Here is a 26,345-nt window from a genome sequence, read left to right on the forward strand (position 1 = left end):
AGCGGCCCCTGTGAGGTCTGCAGGACGAAGGCAGGAAGTGGGGCGGAGGCAGCACCGTGGCCACCCCTGTAGCCCTGAGGCCAACGTGGGCATGAAAAGCCAGCGTCTCTTGTCGCCATGTGTTCTACCAGGTCTCCAACTAAAGGAATGCGAGGAGATTTGGGGAGGCCTTACCTTTTACCCTCTTGTCAAACATCTTTAATCCTGACTGTATTTATTCAAGATGACACAGAGATCACCTGCAGAGCTTGAGGGAGCGGTGCTTGCTTCCTGACTTGCCCGCCCCAGGCTCACTCATCAGACTCCTGATTCTTGCAGGCACTGCAGTGCCCGTGGGGGGCGCTCTTCTCCTGGGGGGGTCTCTGCTCCTGGAGGAGCTGGGCACTGGAGTGCTCACATTGGAGCCGGTCGCACAAGCGCTGATCCCTCACCACGTGATGAGCCCTTTGTGTAAGTAGTAGAGGTGGGAAACAGAGTCTTCCTGTGTCTACGGAGTTCTCCAGTAAAGCCAACTTGGAGGAAAGAAAGAAAATGCCTACTGTTCCATGACTGTGTCCTAAGGGTTTAAAGCTCACTGCGGGGCACACGTGAGATCTCATCCAGTAAATACTCTGGGGTCTTGACTCTGACATGTCATGAATTTGGCATTCTCATAATGTTATTTCTCTTAAAATATGTCTAAGCAATCATTTTTGTGTGATGGTTATATGTGCATAAGTGTCCTGAAGAAACTGTTGTGGATGGAAGTGTGGGCATCAGTGGTACCAGAATGGCTGGTGGTCCTGGGGGCTGCCCGAGCTGCACACCATTTGTTACCAGCAGTCTTTCAGGTCGCATCTTATTCCAGAGCTCACCGGGGCTCCCATCTCTCACTATGTGTCTTGAGAGAATATTTGTTCAGAGGGTAGGGGACAGGGTGCTTCCAAGTCTGGGTTCTGGGGTTCCCTGTCTAAAGGTGGCACTGGCACAAATCCTTTATTCATGGGGTAATTAAGCCACACAGTCTCGTGGTTAATTTGGCCTCCCTGTCCTTCTTCATGTTAGGAGCTGGAGGGCTTGGGTAAGGCCCCCAAACCTGTTTTTGGTAAGCTTTCAGCCCTACCACACAACCTGGGTTGTCCCGTTTCAGTCACATGACTTTGATTTTTGCAGGTAGGTGTGACTCCTGGACAGTGCCTGGGACTTCCAGGTTTCCCCTACAGTAGGAACACTGAAGAAATTTCAACCCGTAAGTTGTGTTTGGGGGCCTCGAGGACAAGTAGGGACCCACAGAAAGATATCTGGATGGGTGGCCATCAGGCCCGAGTCTTGGAAGGACAGAGATTCCATTATTGTTTTAACTGTGAACTTAAGGGAGGAATTCGGGAAGGTCTGATGCAATTGAGGTTAAAAATATTATCTGGCTTTTATTGTTAGCAGTAGTGGTTTTTAAACCTTAGACCCATTCCCGCTTTTTATAAGAAATATTTTGCAACCTTTCTTTTTTGGTGCCCGGAATTGAACATCATGGAAAGTGTAACCTAAGTATAAATATGATAAACAAATAGACAGGTAGATGGAAAAATGGGGTACCTAAATTCTTATATTATGGGGTATTTTATATTTATGCTAATTAGTGACCTCTCAGGACAAAAGCACATACAAAGGGAGTCACTTCTAATAAACTGTTTTTCCAAGCCTTACCTAACTGGGAAACAAGTGGCTTCAGAATGTTAGAGCACCTCCCCGGTCCCCGGGGAAATCTCCTTGTCAGAGTTACACTTGCTGATGGTGTCCTGTGCCAAGTGCAAGCAGATGCGGTTCGGAAGCTGCCCGGGGGCTGACTCCGGGGATTCCTTCTCCGTCTCAGCTCTGAGGGAGCCTTGCCTTTCCTGACCACAACCACAGAGGCGATTTTGAATCTCTGAAAACTGCCATACCAGTGTATATCACAACCCTCACAAGATATGTTGAATAAAGTAGAAAACTTTAAGTGCCTCCTTTAGGATAGAAATAGGATATAAAATAAATCATGAATTAAAAAATTCTAGTGCCCGATTAAGTGCTACATTACACTGGCTGCATTATTAGGTTAGACAAATTCATTACTGCTTTCCATACCACATCTTCTAGTTAGTTTTTATTTATCTTTTTTTCCCTAAAGAAAAAAATCATATGATGCATTCTTGTGTCAGAGGTGACAAGAAGAGAGCAAGTGTAAAACTGGAAATCGTGATGCTGGTCAGTCTAATATCAGCTCCGTCACTGCACAGATCATCTTAACTCATTTTACTGCAATTTTTGGAATTACCTTCTCACTTGGAAAATCCCCTGTGTCAGTTAGATTTGCTAGTAAAACAATTTTTTTTCTTACTTAGTGCATCAGTGATGTTTTCAAGATGATAAAAAATTTTGCCCATGGCATTTAAACAGTTGCTTCTTCTCGTAATTCATGGTTCACGGTCTTGTATTTGTCACAAGTGGAGAAATGTGTTTTCTGTGTGCAAATTCTCATTGTTTTGGTGACGCAGGGACACTTGTCCTTACTGGATGGAGTACGATAGTAGTTGTTTGAATTCTCTCTCTAAATCTGGAGTCCTGTGTTATAATTCCTGTTACCTTAAAAAATATGAATATTGTTATTTACCTAAATAGATAACATCACACCAGTGATGTATATCAAATTGGTCCAACTAGGAATTCCAATATTAAATGAGACAGTAATTTCACAACTCACTATTCCAAAAATTTGGATTGATGGTTCAATTATACCAGGGACATTACCTGTTGTAATTGAATCAATCATTGCTTTCTTCAATAAAAGTTTCCATTCCATCTGCTCTTTTGTTTTATTGTCCTTCTGTGTTTTGTTTGCTTTCTTTCCCAAATATATATGATTTTGGATTTTGTCATTGAAAATCCTTGCTGGTTTTGCTACCTCATGCTGCAGAGAAAGCCTTGTGACTGTTTTATAGTCACTGATTTCATGGTTGTATGAGTGCTTAAAGCCACCTTGCAGGGATGTGGAGACCTAATGAAGTGTGTGCATAAAAGGCTTAGTCTACATTGAGTGCAGGGTTAGTGTGAGCAGCTCATGTCATCAGTATCATAGTTAATCCATTACAATCATCCTCTGTTAATCAGTGTTATCATTCTAACGTCTCCAGGAGAGGAAATGTAGTATTCTAAATGCAAATCTTTGCCACTCTTTTAGTCAATTCAACACCTTTAAAGCTTTGCTGTAATAGGACTGTGTGCCTGGTATCCCTACTTTTACTTCTCCTGACCCAGGACGCGGTCTCCACGGCTGATGATCCATGAGACACTGGATTCTTGGTCCCATGGCTCTGTGTGTTCTGGGACATCTGGGGACTTCAGCACTGTTTTAGGGGCTTTGGGTCCCACCTCTTCATAGCATTGCTGAGATGAGATCTGTGGGTTCACCCTCATTCTTGACTGTATGGTGCATTTTTTCTAGAACCAACACACGCCACCGTGTCAGCACTGCTTTGACCACGTGCTGGGGCAGCGTGTGCTTGTCAGTTCTTGGGTTTAAATTTTCTGTTCAAATTTCTAAAATGGGGTATATTGACAGATACACTCCATGTAAACAGAAGCTCTGTGGGGTTTTCAGCAACTTCTAAGAGCATAAATATTCCTGAAGCAGCTATTCTTCCTCCCAACAAGTGAGGAGCAAGCCGGCAAGTCCTGGGTGCCTGTGGCGGCCAAGATGTGCAGCCCAGGCTGCTCACCGAGGAGCAAGGAGAAAAACTTAAAAACCTACTTCCATGCTGTCTTTCACAGAATCTCAGAACTGAATGTTTTAATATTTAAAGAGGGGTGATTAGTTTTTTTTATATATTATTTTATTTTTTTCCTTTTTCAGTATTATTAGGTATAATTATTTCAGTTCAACTCCACATACACATTGCATGTAAATACATGTATAGAGTATACTGTATTTTTTTAGTTACATATATGTACTAATTATTGTTTCTAAGAACAGATTAGAGTTTCAGATTTTTAAACTTACATAGTTACCAGAGGAATAAAGCCAACTACAAAAGAATAATAAACAGAATATCGTAATCCAATCACAAAGGACAGTCATATGTGCTTAAGCATATTCAAGAAATCAAAATAACAATTAGTTCATTTGTGGTCTTATTATTATTGCTATTAATTTTAGATTCCTCATAAATGAAGTCATATGGCATTTTTCTTTCTCTTTTCACCCCACTTCACTTAGAATGACAGTCTTCAGGTCCATCCATGTTGCTGCAAATTGCATCTGTTATGGCTGAGTAGTATTCCATTGTAGATATGTATCACCTTGTCTTTATCCAGTCATGTGCTGATGGAAATTTGTGTTGTTTCCATGTTCTTTGTTCTATGTCCCTTCTGGCAACAATTACTGATTTTAAATATTTTCCATCTTAAAATCCTTCCTGAAGGAGACGTGGTAACAGGAATCAAAAACAGTTACAGCACAGGGTTGTGTGTGATGGGCCCTAGGGGCTTGGTAGGAAGGTTGGCAGAAAAGATTTCAGATTCTGATCAAATGATTCCTCCTCTTGTAGCCCTGCTGACCGCCTCTCTCACGGCCTGCCCTACTAGTCTGACCAGTCCCTTCTGTGAATCCCACTGTATTGTGCACAAAATTTTTCCAATTGTTGTCATCCCGCAGGGACCTTAGGTGAGGCACCAACGCTCCTGTGTTGGTTTCTTCCATCAGCCCTTAACTTCCTTGGGAGCCAGGACTGTCTCATTGCCCCAAGGATTCCTAATGCCTAGTGAGATGCCTGATACAGCTGGTACTTAACGAGCACATAAGTCAAATGGTAAAACCTGATCAAAGAAATGGCCCTCATTTTTCAGACATGCCTACTTGAGTACATAGGGTAAAATGACATGTTTTCTTGAATTTGCTGTCAAATACTTCAACAAAGGACAAGTAAAAGAACAAAGGTGTGAATAAAGGAAATATGGAAATGTTTGTGAATTCCTTAATCTGGGTGATGGGCTTATTGTACTATATTTATTGATGTATACTTAAGTTATTTTATAATTTTCTTATCATTAGCTGAATAGCAAGAATTAATACGTATTAATTGAAATCCTTTGAGCCGACCAAACTTACCCCACACAAAATCCTTAATGTCCTAGTAGTGTGTCTTACAGAAATCTTTTCCCATAAAGACAGGAAAAAAGGGAAAGACAGATCTGTGCAGTATTTCCACATTGTCAAAAGACCAAAGACCAACACAAAGAAGAGATTCTAAAAAAGATAAAGAGGCTGAAATCAATGTCCTGAAAACCTAGCCAAGAATTCTAAATTTCATAACTTAACTAACCTCAGCACTGCCGCATCAAGAATGGGGCAAGTAGAACCTTGAGGATTTTTTTTTAAATAAATAAATAATGATCCAGTTCCTACCACAGGCAATTATGGTAAGAGTGAGTATATGTTCTAACACCAACTAGTGTACAAATTGTAATTTATACTTGATTCAAACTGCTTCTTCTATAAAATCTGAATCTTTTTATTCTTAAGACAGATTTGTGGCATATGACCTAGTGATAAAATTTTCAACTCGCTTGTATTCAAAAAGTTCACCATAGTGAGAGTTTATTACATCAACTATTCCTTTTTGGGAAACCCATGTGCCTTGTCACTCTCTTCCATAAGATTTCCTGTGGAAAATTCAATCCCTCATTCAGGAAGGGGCTGAGCAAACAGTCTGATGGAAAACCTTCATACACTGCAACACAAGAAAATGAAAATGACAGTGAGCAGCCCGTGAAGCTGGCAGACACACACAGCTCACGGCTGTGTTCCCGCCATGACTTCTGTAACCAGCAGGGAAAATGTGCATTTCAAGAAATAGACATAAACACTTTTCAGGACCTGAGCACATAATTTCCCTTTCAGGGTTTAGTGGGCTTCCATTTAATTCTATGAGAAGTGTTTAAAACAACAGAAAAACAGCTGAGATATGATTTAAAGTAACATTTGTCTTAGTGAAAATAAAGCCAACTGATAGTTATCATTTTTACTTTATTTGAGCTAACTCTCCTACTTTACCTCCCCAACCTCCTCCACAAAATGATGGTGAACGTCCCCTCCTGGGTCAGAAGGCTAAGTAGAAAGTACCAATCACATGGAGGTGTGCTTTGTTGTTTTATTTTTCAAAAGAAACATGTTTCATTCATGTGATTTAAAATTAAGATCAAGAAACAAACTCTATTCAATGAATGGTAGCCAACACATGTCGTCATAGCTGCTCATCAGGTTTGGCCCCATGTTACACACATTTACATGGACATGTGACATGTGCTGTCATGGGACATGGTGAGTGGGGACAGGGTCTCTGCTCTCACAGGGCACACAGCCTGGTGGGGGTGGCAGTGTTCAATCATTGCCTTTTTTTTTTAATGTACTTACAAATTATGGGAAATGCTATTTAAAAAGAACAAAGTGAGTCAATGAAAGTGAAAAGTTCAAGGACAGTATTTAGGTGAGGGAAGACAGGGAACCTCTTTGAAGAGATGACACTCCACTGAGACCCAAAGGACAACTCCGGTGCTGCAGGTGAAGGGCAGGGACACATTGATAAAGGGCTGATAACCAGAATACACCAAAATCTCTTTAAACTCAACAAGAAGAATGAATAACCGGCTTAAAAAATGAGCAAAATGCCTCAACACACACCTCAACATGGAAACTAGATGCCAAAGAAATCTATGGAAAAATGCTCCACAGCATCTTTCATCAAGGGGCTGCAGACTGAAACAGCGAGGTATCACTGCACACCAGTCAGAACTGCCAAAACTCAGAACACTGACAGCACCAAATGCTGGTGAGGATGTGGAGCGTCAGGAATTCTCTTGCATTGCTGGTGGGAATGAAAAATGGCCCAGATACTTTGGAAGACGGTCTCGCAAATTTTTACAAAACTCAACGTACTCCTACCATATGATCTGGCAACTGTGCTCCTTGGTGTTTACTGAACAAAATGGAAACTTACGTCCACACACAAATCTGCATACAGATGTTAATAGCAGCTTTATTCATAATCACCAGAACTCAGAAACAACTAAGCTGTTCTTCAGTAGGTGAATGGATAAATAAACTGTGGTCCAGGCAGAAAATGGACTATTTATGGTGTTAAAATGAAATGAGTTATCAAGGCATGGAAAGACATGGAGGAACCTTAAATGCATATTACTAAGTGAAAGAAGCCAATCTGGGAAGGTTCTGCAACTGTCTGATTCCAACTGTATGGTGTTCTGGGAAAGGCAAAAACACAGAGACTAAAAGATCAGTTACTGTCAGAGGCTAGAGGGGAAGGAGTAATGAATGAGGTGCAGCACGGAGCATTTTTAGGGTCACTAAGACAGACTACTCTGTATGATGCTGTGATGGTAGAAACGTGTCATTGTACATCTGTCCAAATCCACAGAGTGCACATCACCAAGTGTAAATCCTAGTGTCAAATATGGGCTCTTGGTGATGATGACGTGTCAGTGTAAGTTCACCCATTGTCGCAAATGCACGCTCAGGTACAGGCGTCAATATTGAGGAGGCTGTGGGGACAAACTGCAGTTCATATACCCAATCCAGCCACAGCCACTGCTGTGAATAAAGCTCTGTGGGTGTGTGGACTGTCCGGCTGCTCTGGCGTCTGAACAGCAGAGCTGAGCAGCTGCACCAGAGATCAGGAGGTTTGCAGATCCTGAAATATTGACTCCCAAGCCCTTGACAGAAAAAAGTCTGCTGTGTCCTGCTCTACACGAATCACAATTCACCCTGTTGAGACAGGAGAGCAGGGCCCAAACAAGGCATGGTTAATCGGACTGAAGCAATGTTTTAGTTCCAAAACCTTTGTTGAAGTCCTGCAGAATCAGTGACAGACTCTAGCCTGGAAGCGTCTGCAGAAGGAGTCGGTAGCAGGCCTTCCCGCCAGGCTCCGGGATGCCGGGGGCCTCGCGCTGCACGGGGGCCACCCACTTGAAGAAGGCGAACTTGCGGTGGAAGCCGATCAACTCATAGAGCTCGGAGAGGATGCTGCACTGCTGAATTCTCTCCTAGGAATGCTGAAGCACAGGGAGAAAAGCAACAAGCATCTGAACGAAACATGTAAGTGAAAAAAGACACGTAAAAAATGTTTTCCCATAAAACAGAGACCTGATGACACAGGAAGGAAGAGGAAGGCTGACTTCGTGCACTGATGGGACCGGATGCAGAAATGCAGGGAAGCAGCGCTGTGCAGATGCTCCAGACCCCCTCCGGCCCCACCTATCCACGTTCATCCTGTCCTTTTCCTAGAAAGGCCTGTATTCCCTGAAACAGAGGAATCTGCTCCCTACACATGAGACGCAGAGAAAGGAAAGAGCAAAAGAAAGGGAAAGTAAAGGAACAACGTTTCATCTAGACCCTAGTATTTGGGCAGGACTTTCACCAAATACACATCTTCTCAAAGCACAGAGCACACAGTGAGAGGCTGACAGAGTGACTGCGACTTCTGCTCCTTAAGCACCAGCTACCTGGCAGCACATGCTGTGCCCGTTACTGAATCATTACAATCATTTCAGAAACTATTACTACCCCGGCTCACAGGCAAGGAAATCTGAATCTCGGGGAGGAATTATTATCATCCTGGACAATGTCCCACGACCCAGAATTGTCAGAGCCTCCACAGACCCTGGACTAAAATTCTCCACTTCACCACGGGCCCTGAGCCTCAGGCTGAGGCCACATCAGGTCTGCACGGGCCCAGAGCACGAGTATGTGGGACAGGGAATGATCCCACTCGAAGTGCCAGGCCAAGGCCCTCAGAAACCTATGAAATGAAACCAAATCCCCAAACTCATTTCCAACCCACTGCCCTGTCCGGGAGGACTGCTCGGCACATCTGCGCTGTCACCTGTGCACAGGCTGAGCAAGGGGCCCAGACAGTGACTTGACGTCCCAGTGGAAGTGGCTCGGAGACCGCTTCATCACAGGACAGACTCTCCCGGCTTCCAACGTTAACTCTCCATTCCATTTTCAACTGGAAAGTAAGTTTAGACTTCTTTTCCTCTCCTAGAAACAAAGAGAGTGGTAATATCAGCAGGAAACTCAAGACTGAGGAAGAGTCTCCTGGCCATCTGGAAGGATAGGCCGGGGAGGGAACAGAGACTGGGATCAGAAAGACCCGTGTTCCAGTCCAAAGTCTGCACGTCACTCGCTTTGACAGTTTACTTATTAATACAGGTGAAAAAATCTAATTATGATTGTTGGGAAAACTAATTGAAATAACGTATGCCACTAGCATACGTCTAAAATCCTTCATGAGTGTCCCAGAAATAGAAGTGATCGTGGTTAGTTACTGTCTGCCAAGTCTTGGGTGCTAAGCCCACATCAGCCAGCCAGAGATGTGCCAGAGAATGCCTCACCAGCTAGCAGCCTTCTCCAACTTGGAAACTCACAGTGTCTGAAGAACAGGCAGTGGTGGATGCTTTGGGACACTCTGGAGGTAGCACTCCAGTGATGACTTTAAAAAGCTGGGGAGAATTTAGGGGACCATACAGTTCAAATACAGAAAACACATTCCATGTCTGCCCACATTCATCTCTAGCCATGATGATTCAGAGAGGAAATACATATTCAAACGTACACCATTTTCCCACATAAGTGCATCAAAACAATTTGGAAAGAATGTAACTTTCTTCTCTAGATCACACAGTGGGGATTACGAGGTTTGTACTGAGAGCCCTACTTGTAAAACATCTGCTAACATAACTGGGTCCACTATCAGTCCATTCAAAGAAAAGGATGGAAAAGAACAAAGCCAAGCTAATATGCTCCGGTTTTTGGTGGGTTACAATGTCACAAAGGAGATGGACAGGTCATCATGGAACCACCCTGCCGTGATCACGGAGCCGGGCAACGGGGTGGGCGGCAAGATGTATGACGCAGCCGCAGCTGTGCCCGCGCTTCTAGGCAGGTATCCAAAGTCTCCTCGACATGGCGTCCAATGCTTGTGCCCACGTCCTCATCACCTGAGATGTATTTAAGAGAAATGAAAACTAATAAATGGAAAATACCTTTGGTGGGCACACCGTCCAAAGAGCAAAGTCACAGTTTGACAACTGGCCATCCCGGTTCCCTGGGATTCATTCTTGGAGAACCTTAAAAACCACCCCTCTGTCCTCAAGAAGTGCTGCCTACTTGTCCTATCTTTGGCTCAGGGATACAGCACGTTCACGTGAACTTTAATGTCTGCACAGATTTGACTGTCTTTCTCCAGGTTCATTTGTCCATTCTGAAGAGGCCTGAGTTAAGTCCATCTTCTGTAAGATCAATTCCCTCCAGTGAAAACTCATCGAGCCTGCAATTAAAAGCCAACTGAACAGGACTGTCCTCAGCTAAAAAGTTCACCCACCCTTCACTGCTTTCTTAATTTCCTTTCCTAGCTAATTGCAACAGACTAAAACCTCCCTCCACCCAGCTCCCCAACTATGTCAAACAGAAAATAAGGTCCATAAAAGAGGAGAAAACTCCATAGTCACCTCTGAATTCCTAGCATATACTAATGTCAATAAATAGAACTATGATTATGGCTTCTTTCCTTTAAAACCTTTCTGGTTATTTAAATGAGACCTTGGAAGAGAGCTGTTTGGGTCTAGTATCTTGATCCAGAAGACTCAGGAGGCCTTTTTAGGAATGGCTGTTCACTGTTTCATTCAAAACACAACTTCTCATTCCGGGAGGAGCTGTGATTTTCTGCCAGGAGTTTGTTGTCACTCTCATGCCAGAACAGCTTTAAACTAAATCCTTACTTTGGATTAGTTATTTTTCCCTGCTTCCCCAAAAATTGACTTTCCTTAATTTCTTGCCTTGAGGAATGATATTTTACTTTCTTTCTAATTCACTCTTTATTAAACAGGATTCTCAGGATGTGCTTGGCCTTACATAGGATGAGCCATCCATCTCCCAGGGTGAGAGGCCTGGGGCTCACCTCCCGCCCTCCTGCCAGGGCAACTAACACTCAGTTCAGGAGCCAACCGGCACCCCAGGGCTTCTAAGTCTCGCGTATCTCCCAGAATCCCTGCTTTCTGGTATGACTTGGATTCTGAGGATTTCCCCTCACTTTCTTGAAAATTAGCTGTGCAGCTTGAAAGATGAGGAAGGAAGGATTTATTTCTTAATCAGCATTTTAAGGAACTTGTGTAATGAACGTTTTCACGAGTTTCTAGAACACTCCATTGCCGAGACAGAAAACACAATAGATATTTTCTAAACTTAGATATCATGTGCATTGTTTCTTTGCTTTTGTTTTCTTAACTACTAACACACATTTTTTAATTAAAAAAATTAAGGCCCGAAATAGGATAGAAACTTGAAGGGGCAAACAAAATTTAAGGGCAAAGAAAGAAAAATGATAAGTACTCTAAAAAGTTAATATAATACATACACTATGGATCAGATCAGCAATTCTCAGTAACAGCTAATTGAAACATGACCGTGAGGTAAAACGTCTCTCCTGTCAGGAGATGACCAACAGATAATAGAATTAAAACAACAAATTAAAATTCTAAGTCTGGCGAGGTGTAGACGGCTACCAGCTAAATGTGTCTACTTCTGGAAAAGAGGGAGGCTCACCAGCTCTTTACTGTGGAGCCTGAGCCTAGGGGAGGGCGGTGAAGAACCGCCCTGTAAGTATCCAATTAACAAAGTGGGTTATGAATAAAGAGACGTGAGCTTTGATGACAGAGATGATACTACTATTCACTTGTCCTGTAAAGAATACTTCACGTTCAGCGATCAATACCTCGGCGTCCTCAGGGATTGAGATTATAGGAAAATGCACAGCCCGGGCCCAGACCTCCTCTGTGAGCTCGTGACACTGCACTTAGATGTCTCAAGAGCAACTCCAACTCCACCTGCAAAGAGCTGACTTCACGGTGCTCCTCCCATAACCGTCCTGCCCAGGGCCCCTGGTTGGGAGGGAAGGTCTCTCTGCCCCTCCCAGCTCAGGCCCATCACTCACAGATGTGACTGGACCCCTCCTTCAGGGCTCAGATTTCCTCAGTCACCGAGACCCACCACCGACACCTGACCTACCAGGTACTCACAGGCACTCCCTCAGCACTGACTCTGGGCTGGGGACCACGCTGCACACTGTGCAAATGTTATCTCACTGGATCTCCACAACAGTCCTGGGAATTGGGTACATCACTGCTTCAATTGATTAAATAAATTGTTTCACTTCCTTGAGTGCGTCATCCAAAGTGACACGTCTACTGAGCAACAAACATGGGACTGAAAACCACTTGAAAATTGAACACTGCTACACCTCGCAGCCACCCTACTCTGATTCGTCACATCACTTTCTGCCGAGCCTACTGAATGTTTGCAAGCATTCTACAAACACAAAAGTGATCTACGAGAGCACCCCACTCCCCTAATTAAAATCTGTCAATGATGGTCCACTGCTCTTCAGAGAAAGCCTCACCAGGCCTGAGCACAGCCCAACGGCCCGGCATCCTCGTTCCCTGCGCGGCCACGCCGCCTCACCCACCACGCAGCACAGTGCCGTGTCCAGGACTGGGATGCTGACTCCGTACAACACGGGGCTCGTCTCACTCGAACAATGATCACCCTCTTCAGTGGTCACCCTCTTCATTGCTGACTCTCAGAAAAATATTTTCTCAGGATGAATCAATATCTTTTTCCTTACAACTTCCGGTCATTGATAATGAGCTCCCCCAAAAAGAGAGAAGACTTAATCCTCAGTCTCCTTATCTGTAAAGTGGGAATAACAAGGAAATATGTAAGGTTTTCAGAGAAATAAAATTCATGTGAGTCTGAGGGACAATTCCCAACATACAGTAAGCACTCAATATGGGCTTACTTAGTATTAATAAGAATATGTTGCATTCCAGCAACCTTAAATCAATGATTTATGGCTTTGTCCAACAGACTACTGACAAACAGTTGGACGAACCCCTTTGAGCAGATCAGCACAAGTGTATTGGGAGAGGTAAGCGCTGCCTCCAGTTACAGCTCAAACTCTTACATGTTGTTTGAGCATTTAGTTGTCGTTATTGAATAAAGACAGGTGTTCTTTAGTCAAAGCTCCTGAAACATAAATCTTCAAAGATAGATACAAATTAGTTTTCAAGTACAACATTCTCACTAGAAATTATTTGAAAATGATAGTCTTAGCTCCTCTGTACATCAAAAGGGCATGTTCTTAATGTATCTGACTATATACACTGAAAGGATTGTTTAAAAGAAATTAAGATGAAGCCATCCTAAATAAGTTCTCAGTATCATCTGCACAAAGCCCCACCCAAGGGTCTCATTTCTCACTTCCACATAGGTGTTCAGGTAGTTTAACCTGGGTCTTGGTTTTTTAAAACACAGGGGAGGGAAGAGTTGTGGACAGATTTATGTAGCAAATATAAACCTAGTGTATTTGATGTGTAGGAATCCTAGAAATAAACAAATTGATATATAGTCCCACCCTTAAGAAGCTCAGCCTTTCCATTTACAACAGCATTAAAAATAAAATGGGAGATACATTTAACAAAAATTTACAAGATTTGTACATTGAACAATTTGAAGTATCACTGAAAAAATTTTAGAAGATCTACATATACGGAAGACATCCCATGTTCATGGAATAGTAGACAATATTGTTAAAAATGTTAAGACTCCCCAAAGTGATCTACAAATTCAGTGGAATCGCTATCAAAATTCCAGCTGACTTCTTTGCAAAAATTGAAAAACTGATCCCAAAATTCATATGGAAGTGCAAGGGGCCCAGGACAGCCAAAGCAATCTTGAAGAAGCAGAGCAAAGTGGGAGGACTCACTTTAAATGTTACTACAAATCTATAGTACTGAAGTCATTATGGTACTGTCATAAGTTTGGATACATAAATCTATGAGACACAGTAAAAATTCCAGGGGGGAAACTTATATTTACAGTCAGTTTTCAACAAGGGTGCCAACAACACTGCATTGAAAGAATAGTCTATTCAACGAATGGTGCAGGGAAGGCTGGGTATCTGCAGGCAAAAGAATGAATTTAGAATCTGAAACCCCCTATTGTATATAACAAATAAAAATTAATTGAAAATGGATCACAGACAGAAACGTAAAATCTAAACCTATAAACTTTCTAAAAGAAGACATAGTATAAATATTTGTGGTCCTAGGATAGGTTATGGTTTCCTAGATACAATACCAAGAGCAGAAGTGATAAAAAAAAAAAAAACCAGATAAACTGGACTTCATCAAAATTAAAACCACTTGTTACAAAAGACATCATCAAGAAAGTGAAATGAAAGGGGAAGTGGGTAGCTCAAGTGATAGAGTGCATGCTTGGCAAAAAATAAATAAATAAATAAAATAAATGAATAAATCTAATTACCTCCCCTAGAAAGAAATTGTCTTAATGTTTAAAAAAAGTAAAGTGGAATGTCAATCTGCAGAATAGTAGAAAAAATTTGCAAAGCATATATCTAATAAGAGACTAGTATCCAGGATATAAAAAAAATGTTTACAACTGACCAATACAAAGAAAATCGACCCAATTTTTTAATTTACCAAGGAATTAAATAGATACACAAATGGCCAATAAGCATATGAAAAGATGCTCAGCATCACTAGTCAAATCAAAATCAAAATGAGATCTCATTTTACACCCACTAGGATGGTTATAATCAAAACACGGACAATAACAATTGTCGGTGAGGAGGCAGAGGAATGGGAACCCTCAATATGCAGCCATTGGAAATGGGCAATGGTGCAGCTTCTTTGGAAAAGTCTGGTGTTTCCTCAAAAGTTTAGTGTTATCATATGGCTCAGCAATTCTACTCCTACATATAGGGTCATCCCTCAGTATCCTCAGGGGATTGGTTTCAGGAACCCACCACCCTGGATTCCATAATCCAAGGATTTTCGAGTCCCTTTACAACCAGCCATCTGGATCCACGAAGTGGAAACTACAGATATGGAGGGCCAACTGTACAGCCAACAGAATGAAAACATATTCTCACAAAAATTTGCACATCAATATTCATAGCAGTATCATTCAGAGTAGCCAAAATTTACAAACAATGTCCATCCATCAATGAATGGGTAAAAAAATTATCAAGAATAGTCCCAAAAACTTTTGGTCATTGAATCTTTGACAAAGGAGGTGAGAACATACAATTGAGTAAAGACAGCCTCTTCAGAAAACGGTGTAGGGAAAACTGGACAGCTGCATGTAAATCAATGAAGTTAGACTACTCCCTCACAGCACACACAAAAATAAATTCAAAATGGCTTAAAGACTTAAACATGTAGACAAGAAACTACAAACCTCTTAGAAGAAAACGTAGGCAAAACATCTGTCATGCATCTCAGCAATGTTCTCCTAGAGCAGTCTACTCAAGCAATAGAAATACAAGCAAAAATATACAAGTGGGGTCTAATTAAACTTTCAAGCTTTTTCACAGCAAAGGAAACAGTAAGCAAAACAAAAAGACAGCCTATGGAATGGGAGAAAATATTTACATTAAATGAGACTGTCAAGGGGTTAATTCCCAGAATATATAAACAGCTTTTGCACTTCATAAGAAAGAAAAATAAACAATTCAATCCAAAAATGGGCAGAAGTGCTAAAGAAAATTTTCTCCAATGAAAACATACAAATGGCCAATAGGCACATGAAAAAATGCTCAATATCATTATCAGAGAAATGCAAATCAAAACTAAAATCAAGTATCACCTCACACCCGTCAGTATAGCCATCATTCAGAAGTTCACAAACAATAAATGCTGGAGAGGCTGTGGAGAAAATGGAACCCTCCTACACTGTGCTGGGAATGCAGTTTGGTGGAGCCATTGTGGAAAACTGTATGGAGATTCACCAAAAGACAAAAAATTGACTTCCCCTATGATCCAGCAATCCCACTCCTGGGCATATATCCAGAAGTAACCCTAATTCAAAAAGTCACCTTCCCCCAAATATTCACAGCAGCACAATTTACAATAGCCAAGACATGGAAACAACCTAAATGTCCACTGACAGATGACTGGATAAAGAGGTTACAGTATATTTATACCATAGACTACTACGTAGGCCTAAAAAAATAATAAAATAATGCCATTTGCAGTAACATGAATGGACCTGGAGAATGTCATTCTAAGAGAAGTAAGCCAGAAAGAGAAAGAAAAATACCATATGAGATCGCTCTTATGTGGAATCTTAAAAAAAAAAAAAAAAGAAAGAAAGAGAAACTTATCTACAGAGCAGAAACAGACACAGAGACATAGAAACCAAACTATGGTTACCAGAGGGGAGACGGTGTGGGAAGGGATAACTTGTGAGTTCAAGGTTTGCAGATACTGATTTTGTATAGAATAAACAGCAAGTTTATACTGTATAGTACAGGGAAATATGTTTAATATCTTATAGTAACTTATGTTGAAAAAGAATATGAAAATGAATACATGTATATTCCTATATAACTGAAGTGTTGTGCTGTAAAAAAGAAACTGATGCAACATTATAAACTGACTAGACTTCAATGAAACTATTTTTAAATAGACCAAAAACAAAAAAAAAAGAAAAAGAAAAAAGATATTATTAAACCAAAAGAATAAATTAATGTTTCAGGCTACAACATGGATGAACCTTAAAAAATTATGCTGAAGTAAGCCAGACAAAAAAGGACAAATACTGCCCTTTTAGGTGAAGTGTATCTAAGTGTTCATTGTACTACTCCTGTAAATTTTCCGGAAGTTTGAAGTCTATTAAATTAAAAATAAAGTGTATTATTCATTAAAAACATAAAACGATCCCTCACAGGAGGGCTTAAAATAATAAATGAAGAAATGCATGTAAATCTCCTGGAACAACACTTTGCACGTCCACAGACAGTCACTGCTGTCACTGCCACTCAGAGGTTGGTACCAGCGCTGATGAAAGCTGCCTCCACTCGCTGCCCTGCAGACAGTTGTGAGGGCCTGGGGTCTGACAGGCAGGGTGACCTGGAACCTGAGTCAGACACAGCAATGCCCCAGACTCTGTGTTACCCAACTTTTTTATACAAGCTGCTACATGTAACATAAACACGCTAGAGGGATGTATCTTACAACATAGGCAATACAGTCAATGTATTACAATAACTATAAATGGAGCAACTATTGTACACCTGAAACATATCATATTGTAAATCAGTTATAGCTTTTGAAAAAATTAAAAAATAATGTAAAAATATTATAACTTTAATATCAGTCCAGTTTTTAAGTAACTACTAAACAGCTTAGAATGTATAAAAGCATTTAAGTGTGATGTTTATTTACATATTTATTTACTTTCAGCCTCCTGCTAAAAGAGAATTTAAACAATTTTTTAAACACAGCTTAACAACAATAACAACAAAAAGACAAAAGTGAGAGTGAAAAGAAAATGGAGATTCAATAATTAAATGAAACCAGGGGGAGGTAAAGTCATAAAAATGGATGCCACAAAGTCAGGGTAATTGTTAAAGGCCGACTAGAAATTCAGCTGTAAGATTTTTGGCAGCTAAAGCAAAAAGAAAAAGATGAAGGGGCGGGTGGTAGAGCTCAGTGTTAGAGCGTGTGTATAGCATACACAGGGTCTGGGTTCAAGCCCCAGGGCCTCCACTAACAGATAAATACACCTAATTACCTACCCCCCCAAAAAGAGCCCCAAAGAAAATAAAAAGAGAAATTTGTTTCCTAAAAAAACCTGATATTAAATTTAGATTAAATACTTAAAAAAAAAAAAAGAAAAATAGAAACAAATGAGTGACACAAGCGATAATGCCCGTGAGATAAATCTGCGGTGCAGCTGGCAGGTCCCCATGTCCCACGTGGGAAAATCTGAAACATCTTTCACACCACCCAGAGTCATCCTCAGCCTACCCCACCCCTCCCCCTGTTAAATGCAGGAGCACAGCCAGGGCCGGGCCTTTGTTCTCTCTGTGTCATCACAGTGAGACAGGATGGAAGGGGGCAGAGCACAGCCATTCAAGGAAGGCCACAGCAATTAACATCAAAATGGTGAAGGATTCAACCCCCAATAGGCCTTGAGGCTCAGGATGAAGAGATTTAAGTTCTAGCAGATCTTGAGCTTCATTACACACCCATTGTAATAGTAACATGGTGAATAACAAGCCCCCAGGCACCATGGCAGTCCCAAGGCTAGACAAAAATGGTCAAAGGGTGGGAAATGGCCAACTCCCTGTGAATTCCAGTCCCTTGCCCTTAGGCTGGTCCTTCTACTTGTTAGCATATGAAACCACCAAGCCCATGAATACAAGCAACACAGCACCGCCTAGGGGTCACACCTCTCTCTCCCGCTTCAGAGAAGGCCCACACTCTGTGGAGTGTGTACCTACTTTTAATCGGAGCATCAAACCCCCACACATCGTGGAATTTCTCTTGCCTTTCAATGAATCTCTCTGAATAAATCTACCTTTACTCAACAGTGGCTTGCCCTTGAATACTTTCCTGCATGAAGCCCAGTACACACATCTGGCAGGGCACATCCAAGGGGCTCAACCAAAGCCTGGGACACAGCCCTTCTCATGCCCCACTTATTTTTTCTAGTATCAACAGGACTGGGTTGTGAAGGGAGCTCTAAGGCCCCGGCTAAGGGACAGAAGCATCCCCAAGGGCTGGAATTGGTGGGCAGCCTCTCCCCCAGCAGGGGCCCTGGGGTCTGCCCGGTTCTCTGTGTTTCTTTGTTGTGCTGACTCCCCAGCCACAGAGCGTTCCCCCTAGGCCTGTCCCCACAAAACCCTTCTCTCCAAAATACAAGCACATCATGTCACAGTCCTCTTGTTCAACCAGGAAATGTTCAGCCCACTATTTCCCTCCCCAGTAAAGTACCTAATTGTCCTCCCTCCCATCCCACCACTTCTTTCTTTGTGACAACTCTGCACTCTCCACCCACCATCCTGAACGCAGGTGCCTTGCTGGCTGGGACCGAGATGTTTCAGTCTTACACAGCCTGAGTCCTTTCACTTTCCCCTTTCTACCTTAAAAAGCCTTTCCTGAGTCTCCCACCCATCTGATTCTGAACTTCACAAAGTGCTGAGTTTACGGTCACTATGTGAATACATCCCAGGATTTGACTAGGTTTCCTTCACAAAATCAACATTAAGGCGCTGCATCAAGAAGTTTAAAGAGGCTATTCTTACATCTGAGCGGAGGAGCCTGCATAAAATTTAAATGGCTTTGAATAGACTGTTAACCAGGGACAGAGAAGTCGCAGGTCCTAGTCAACAGTGTCATGAGACAAAATGTTCTTCAAAGGCTCAGAGTGGCTTCTGAACACGGAGTCGGCAGGGAGGAGGTGACAGGCAGTGAGTGGAGTGTGTGACAGAGCTTACGCTCCCCCAGCTGGGGAAGAATTGAATTTTTTTCTAGTTTTCCAAACAATTTCTTACTACCTTTTTCTCCTACTGTCACATACCATTTCCTACGAATTAAGAAAATCAATATCAGTCATTTGGGCCACTTGGGAGAAGCTACACGATGCCATTCACAGGGCTGGGGCATGACAGCCACGCCAGTCTAGGTTGAAAGACCAGTGGGGGTATTTTCACGGTAATCACGGGCATGCAGCAAACTCCCCAGCTTCAATGACCTCATCTCAAATGTGGGGCCAATAAAACTACCAAGCAAAGTGCGTGATGATTATGGCCAACATCTGTTTACTAGGTAAGTGCCCATGACAGCTGCCGCTTAATGGGGAATGAGTATGACTAACGAGGCCCAGTCTACCTGGTCACACGTGCCCTGCCTTCCTGCCTTTGTGCAGCAGCAGAGCTTGTTTAGCTGAGATGAATGCCCCCAGAGCAGCCCCGACGGGTAAGCTCCCAGCGCTGCACGGCGAGGTCTGTTCCTTTCCTTCTCAGAGCTGATCACAGTTTGCAGTCATCTGTTTTTATGTTTATCCATTTTGTAACTGCCTCCACCCCGGAGTTTTGCTCAAGCAGCACAGGGCCAGGTATGTCTTGCTCCCTGCTGGATATTCTGGGCTGGGAGACAGCCGAGCACACATCTGGCTCAGGTGCTGAAAGGACAGAGCAGAAGGCCCAGGGGCCCATGCTGAACTGAGGCCCCTGCACCCAAAATTATGGTCTGACTTTGGGCAAATTACACAGTCTTCTTTACCCTGAGATTCCTCATCTGTCCATGAAAATAACTGCCCATGGCACACAGATTTACCAAGATAAAAGGAAATAACCAAATTCACAACCTATTCAAGGGGCTACCAGTGCATCCTCAACAGACAAATGCTGCGTTTACGACTCTGACACACGCGAAGCGGGACTTCCACACACAGTGAACACTGCTAAGTGCAAGTGTGTTAAGTGCTTCATGTGTGCTATAATACTCTTTACAACTTACAACAATCCCAGGTAGAAACCAATATTATCATGCCCATTTCACAGATTCACCAACAGGTTAGGAGAGGTTACTTTCTAGTCCAAGGCCCCATGGTGAGGAAATGGCGATTTAAACCTGAATCTGGGCACAGGCCTGGGCTCCACCTCTCTCCCATCCACTTGACCACTTGCCTATGAAATCCACCTGTCCAATACACAAGTTTGCAACCGGCCAGCTCTTGAATGCAATGTTTGCCACCGTTTCTCAATGTTCATTAATTACCATAAACTGTTCTCAGGAACCACTACAGAAAAGAAAGATGGGCTTACGTCCCTGCCCACAAAGAAAAGGAATTCTGCCTTCTCCTGTAATGTGCAGAACACCTTCCCTACACCACCAAATCCTTTTGTATGCTTCCTCCATGTTTATGTTTGCACACGGCTTATTAAATTAGAAGGTACCTGAAGTAATTCCATCTCGGTTGCTTTCCAAGTTTGCAGATTATCCATAATCATTCTTTGACAGAAAATACTACAGTGTGAATGAAAATACTGCAACCATGTCAGTAAAAAAAGAATGCTGAAACCAAATCATCAGTGGCTGCCAACACACCCCAGCGAAGACAGGCCTGCAGCCCAGCCTCTCAGCCACTCATATTGGTGCCCTCTGAGCAGACTCAGAATAAGAAAGGACAGGATACTTGCCCTAGATAGCTAGGTGCTTGTCTAAAGAATGAATTCAGTGAGTCAAAATGTTTGCTTCCTCCCATACATGGAAAAGCACTAAATTCTTGAACTTGAGATACCTGGCTTTCTTTAGATAACAAGCAATCTTTTATTGTTCCAACAACCTTGTCTTTGTTGTAAAGCTCCTATATATCCTAGCTCCTCCTCAACCACTTGGGAACAGTCCCTCCGAGCGATCTGAGAGGCTGTCATCCCGGCTCGAGTCCTCCTGCCAAATAAAACATAACTCTTAACTTTTAGGCTGCACATGTATTTCAGTCAAAAGTTTTGGACACCAGGAAGGGACCCAGAGCAGACTTCTCTCCAGCTGAACTCTCCGAGTTACCGGAGCCTTGGTACCAGCATTGGCACTTTGTGCCCATCTGCCTCCTTGGGGAATCCAGATGAATTTGGGTGAGTCTCTCCTGGTTCTCGGATCTCCCATATTGGTTGATGATCCTGAGTTTTATTTTGCGGTGTATCCAGGTACCTGGCTCTCCAGTTGAAAGATACTGGGGGGGAATAACCCACCCAGTGGAGACATACTGGGTGGGGCCTGGTTGAAAGATAACAGGAAACACCCACCTTGAGGAGACGTCTGAAGTGGGGCTGGTAGAAACATACCAGGAAAATACTCACCCAGTGAAAACGTCCTGAGTGGGTCCCAGTTGAAAGACACTGGGTTCAGGACTAAGTGGTTAGGTAAGAGGCTGGTCTAATGTTGTCCTCGATTTGGTTACCTCCATTGAATTTTTCGGAATAGAAGTAAAACTCTTATGAGGAACCTTTCAACTCCAAAAATGGGACCCTCCTCCTGGCTGGTAACAGCTTTCTTGGGTGATGGAGAAACTTACAGGAATGGTAGAGGCAAAGACTTCATGCCATAGTGTTGTCCCTGCGGGAAATCTTACCAGCAATTTTATTCTGAGAACCCGACCTTACAATGGGAAATAGAACTTTCAAAAAAAAATTAAAAAAAAAAAAAAACACAGAACAGAAAAGAAAAAGAAATGACAGATTGTCAGCCTCCAACTAATACACTAGCCAGGTTTATATACGTACAAAACTTACAACATTCATTAGGAATTAGAAAAAAAAACTCACCCTGAAAGTAACTAACCAGGCCTGATAAAATATTTTTTGGAATTCTGAACTTATAAGAACAAAATCCCATTTAGGGGGAACTTGGATTTCTCTTCCTGTGTCCTTGAAATGTAAATGTTTTATCTTTCTCTGGGTGTTTTATGTGTGTGTATGTATGTATATATGTGTTTCTTTTTTTTTAAACGACACCTTGGACTCTGTCATACAAAAGGTACAAGTATTGTGTACATATTGTGGCCACGCAAATAAATTGGGATTCTCAAAAATCCTTTGATTGTACCAATTTTCAGATATTTTGCCATCTTAACCGTTGTTGCATCAGCCTGGACCACAAAGGCTTTTAGCTTTTGGAAAGTAAACTTTTGAATTTTATTTAAGCAACACCCCCACTCTCATGTGGAAAAGCCTCTTCATCTTATTGGTTTAAAATCACTATATATATATATAAATTGATGGCCATATGATGGATCCTTTAATTTGGGAAAACTTTTAAATTGGTGAAAGTTGAAAGAGCTCTCATTATAAACAGCCGTTTTATTGGTACCTATTAAAATCAAGTTTAAAGGTAGAAAAATATATCTAATGGTTAACCTAAGAAATTAGTTAAAAAAAAAACTGGTTTGAAAACCTACATTTGTGTTTTTCCTTTCCGATCAATGGTTTTAGGGATGCTAATAAATACTTAGAATAATTAATGTTAATTAGGCTGAATAACTGGAAAAAGGATTGTAAAAATATCAAAAAAAATAAAGATAAGGGGCTTATCCCAAATGGATAAATATTTTTATATGGTTATTTTGAATGAGATAAATAAAATGGACATTTTTGGATTTAGATACAAGGTTTTGATACTACACTATGTAAAGTAAAAAAAAAAGGGCCAAAGAGATCACCTGCACCCCCCAACATTAAAGTTCAAACAAGTCCGCTTTAGCACAGTTTAAAATATATGTATTTATAGAGCTAAAAAAATACATATTTATAGACTGAAATACTTGATCAATGATTGGGACAACAGACCTATTAATCAAATTGAAAATTGAGAAGGGCCTAAGCTCTTTGGCTGAAACTTGGGAATCCCAGAGACTTTTCTATATAATTAGATACAATGCACAAAAAAAAAAAAAAAAAAGCTTCTGACACTCCTTCTAGAAATAGGAATTACTGATTAAACCTAATAAATATAAAAATTAAAGGTACGAGATTTAATAAAATTGAGATAAAGTTTGTAAAATTGGTATATTAAATGGGCTTTATATAAAATATTTGCTTAATTATATTGTGGGATAGATATATTTCAATGGAAAAACGCTTCCCCTTCTTGGTATTATAAGGCTGGGCACATATCTGTCCCTTAGAAAATATTAATTGAACAAAGTAAAGGAAACCAATAGAGTTTCGAGAGCCTTCCAATATAACGTAAAATTAAAAACTAATATTCAGTGGCTAATAGGCAATAAAGTAAGAGGTTTACCCTGGGTTTAACTTATAACCCAAGGAAAAGAGACCTCACTAAATACCTTATGCAAGCTTTGGAAGACATGCTAAAGTAAATCTTAAAGTTTTAAAACATGGAATTCTTTGTTTACAGCTCTTCTCACTGATACAAAAAAAAGCCAATTAAGGAGATACAATTGGACCTGCGTGACAGAGCAGTTCTCTGGGGAACTGGAAGCGTCTGTCTTTGTCTTGCAGATCAGAAATATAAATACAGCAAACAGTGACCTAGACTGAGCCTAATTAGCTCAACGAGATAATACTTAAGGCCAAGAAATTTTTGGCATTATAGAACTCATAACTCTGACGCGTCCTTCAGCATTTGTCAAGAAATCTTAAATGTCGGTTTCATAAATAGTAAGCCTTAGTGATTTGAGCAAGCAAATTCAGCTTACTCCAACTATTATTATACCTATCTTATAAGTAAGTTTTAAAGTGAACCTATGAGATCTCTAGCTTTTGTCTGTTTATAAGCCTGCGTACACATTATAGATGTGAGATATTTCTACAGCTGAAAAAAAAAAAATCAAAGTCAAAGATCTCTGCTTAATTGACGTAAAAAAAATGAGCTTACAAATTAAGTATTTTTAAAATAAAAACTGACCAAATTGACTTTCAGCGTTACGTGAACTGGAAAATATTCAATATTAAGATTACACTTAGTATTGTTTAGTTTAAGTATGTTCTAATTAATATAGACATCTTTAAAGTCATCAATATTAAGTACAATACCTTTACTGTACCTAGTTTTAATGAAAGTCAAATAAGATCCTGTTATATCTGTTGCAGAATTGTCAAAAGAAAATAGTAATGTGGTGTAGTAAAATTTTAAGTAAATTAAATGCAAATGAGATGAGAGCTTTGGGTAAATTTTTAAAATATATTTTTAAAATGTATGGTTAAGATAATCTCTAAATGTTTGGTATCTTTAAATTCTAGAGTTGTGCTAAATTAAGTTAAATGATAGGAGTTTATTAAATAGCTATGACACTTTCAGATAAAATAAGATTGTAATATGAATTATTAAACATTTAACTTACCCTTACAGAGAAAGTAAAGGTGTTTAGAAATATTAATAAATGGTTGGTGCTACCCTGAAATAATCTCTATTATTAAGGGTATAATCTCAGTATCCTAGGAAAGTAAGATAAATGTGTAAAGGAAGATATATGAATGTAATTATATTTTGTTAATAAAAAATAGTGACTTTCTTCTGAAGCTGGTTACTTCTGAATGGAAGAGAAAATAAAGGACACACTAATGTGAGTATAGAAAGCTGTGGAACGCTTGTGGAAGAGGAACCCTGAGGAAAGAGTTTTGTACGTTGTCGGAATTGTCTAAGTTTAGAATCAACTTGGGCAAAGTAAATGAATCTTAGAAGTAATCTGGTACAAGACTAGATTTGGTTTTCTCTCTGTTAAGATGACAAAATTTTCTAAAAATGTTAATCCACTTTCAGTAACAAATTGTAAAGCTTCTTATACCACATAACTGACCTGTTCTGCTTTTACCTTTAACGTATTTTCTTGTTAATGAAAAAGAACTACTTTACAGTGATCTATATGTTTATCTGACCAAGTGTTCTGAAAACTTTTAACAAGCTCCCCAAATATCAATTTCTAATTAAAGTTCTTTTAAACTCCAGTTAAGTTTGGGATGCTACAGAGGGCCCCTGAAACATCCCAAAGAGAGATTTTAAAGTAGTAAGTTTCATTTGGCATGTTAAATAACATGGTATTGTCAAATGAATAATAGATCTTCCTAGGTTATATTGTATGAGAAAATATTATTAATATAGATATTCTATAAATTACATGGATTCCCTAAAATTCTGGTATATCTGAAATGTTACCAGTCATAATTCTAGTTATAGTGACCAGCTTTCTTTATCGATTACAGTGTAATGTTGTTTAACCATGCTTTTAAATCACTTGTCATTTATATACAGTTAATTGTTTCCTTCTGATGATTTTGCAAATTGCTTTCTCTTCAAGGAGATTTATTGATTTCAAATGAATTTCAAATTATAGCACTGAACTAATCTGGGTAAGTAATTTTAAAGGTCTAATGGATACTCTGAGTAAAAGAATTAGTTACATGGGACTGAGTAAACTGGTGAATATGGTTATAATTTTTGATTTTGTCTGAAATACTACTGGCTTTTATCCTGTTTCCCAGACATAAAGTAACTCTTCTCCTCAAGCTAGTTATGTTTCACAGAAATTTGATAAATTATACTTATGTACGCAGACTTGGAACAATTATCTTTTCTCTCTATCTGATCCCTTAAGAGACTAAAAACTCTAAGGTCCCCAGTGGCTCTATCAGACAAATGAGGAAGATCATCTCCTAACAGATATAGCAATCTCAAAGTATTTTAAGGATTTTAAAGAGAAAAGAATTAACATAAATCTGTAAGGTAGAAATCCATGACAAGCCCTTGACGAGGCATTCTGGGCCTAAGAAAACTTTATTAACATTCTAACTTGAGAGTCCTTATTAAAAGTTCCAACACAGCCAATTTAAAAAAAACCTATATAATCAAATAATCAGAAGTAGCTTGTAAATAAATTAATCTTGATTTGACTATATTTGAGAAAACTGAGGGTAACTTTAGAGAGAAAAAAGATT

At 40.6% G+C, this 26,345-nt stretch overlaps 1 protein-coding gene across 3 annotated transcripts in view; it reads right to left on the reverse strand.

Annotated features, from left to right (window-relative positions):
* Positions 1-4,130: 4,130 nt before the first annotated feature.
* Positions 4,131-26,345, reverse strand: part of LOC141577197 (uncharacterized) — a 139,488-nt gene continuing 117,273 nt past the window's right edge. For all 3 annotated transcript variants that reach the window (XM_074361342.1, XM_074361341.1, XM_074361340.1), the window contains one exon: positions 4,131-12,769. The gene's annotated coding sequence lies outside the window, so the exon portion shown is untranslated. The remainder of the gene's footprint in view (positions 12,770-26,345) is intronic.

The sequence above is a fragment of the Camelus bactrianus genome, chromosome 3, assembly GCF_048773025.1.
Source record: "Camelus bactrianus isolate YW-2024 breed Bactrian camel chromosome 3, ASM4877302v1, whole genome shotgun sequence".
Lineage (NCBI taxonomy): Eukaryota > Metazoa > Chordata > Mammalia > Artiodactyla > Camelidae > Camelus > Camelus bactrianus.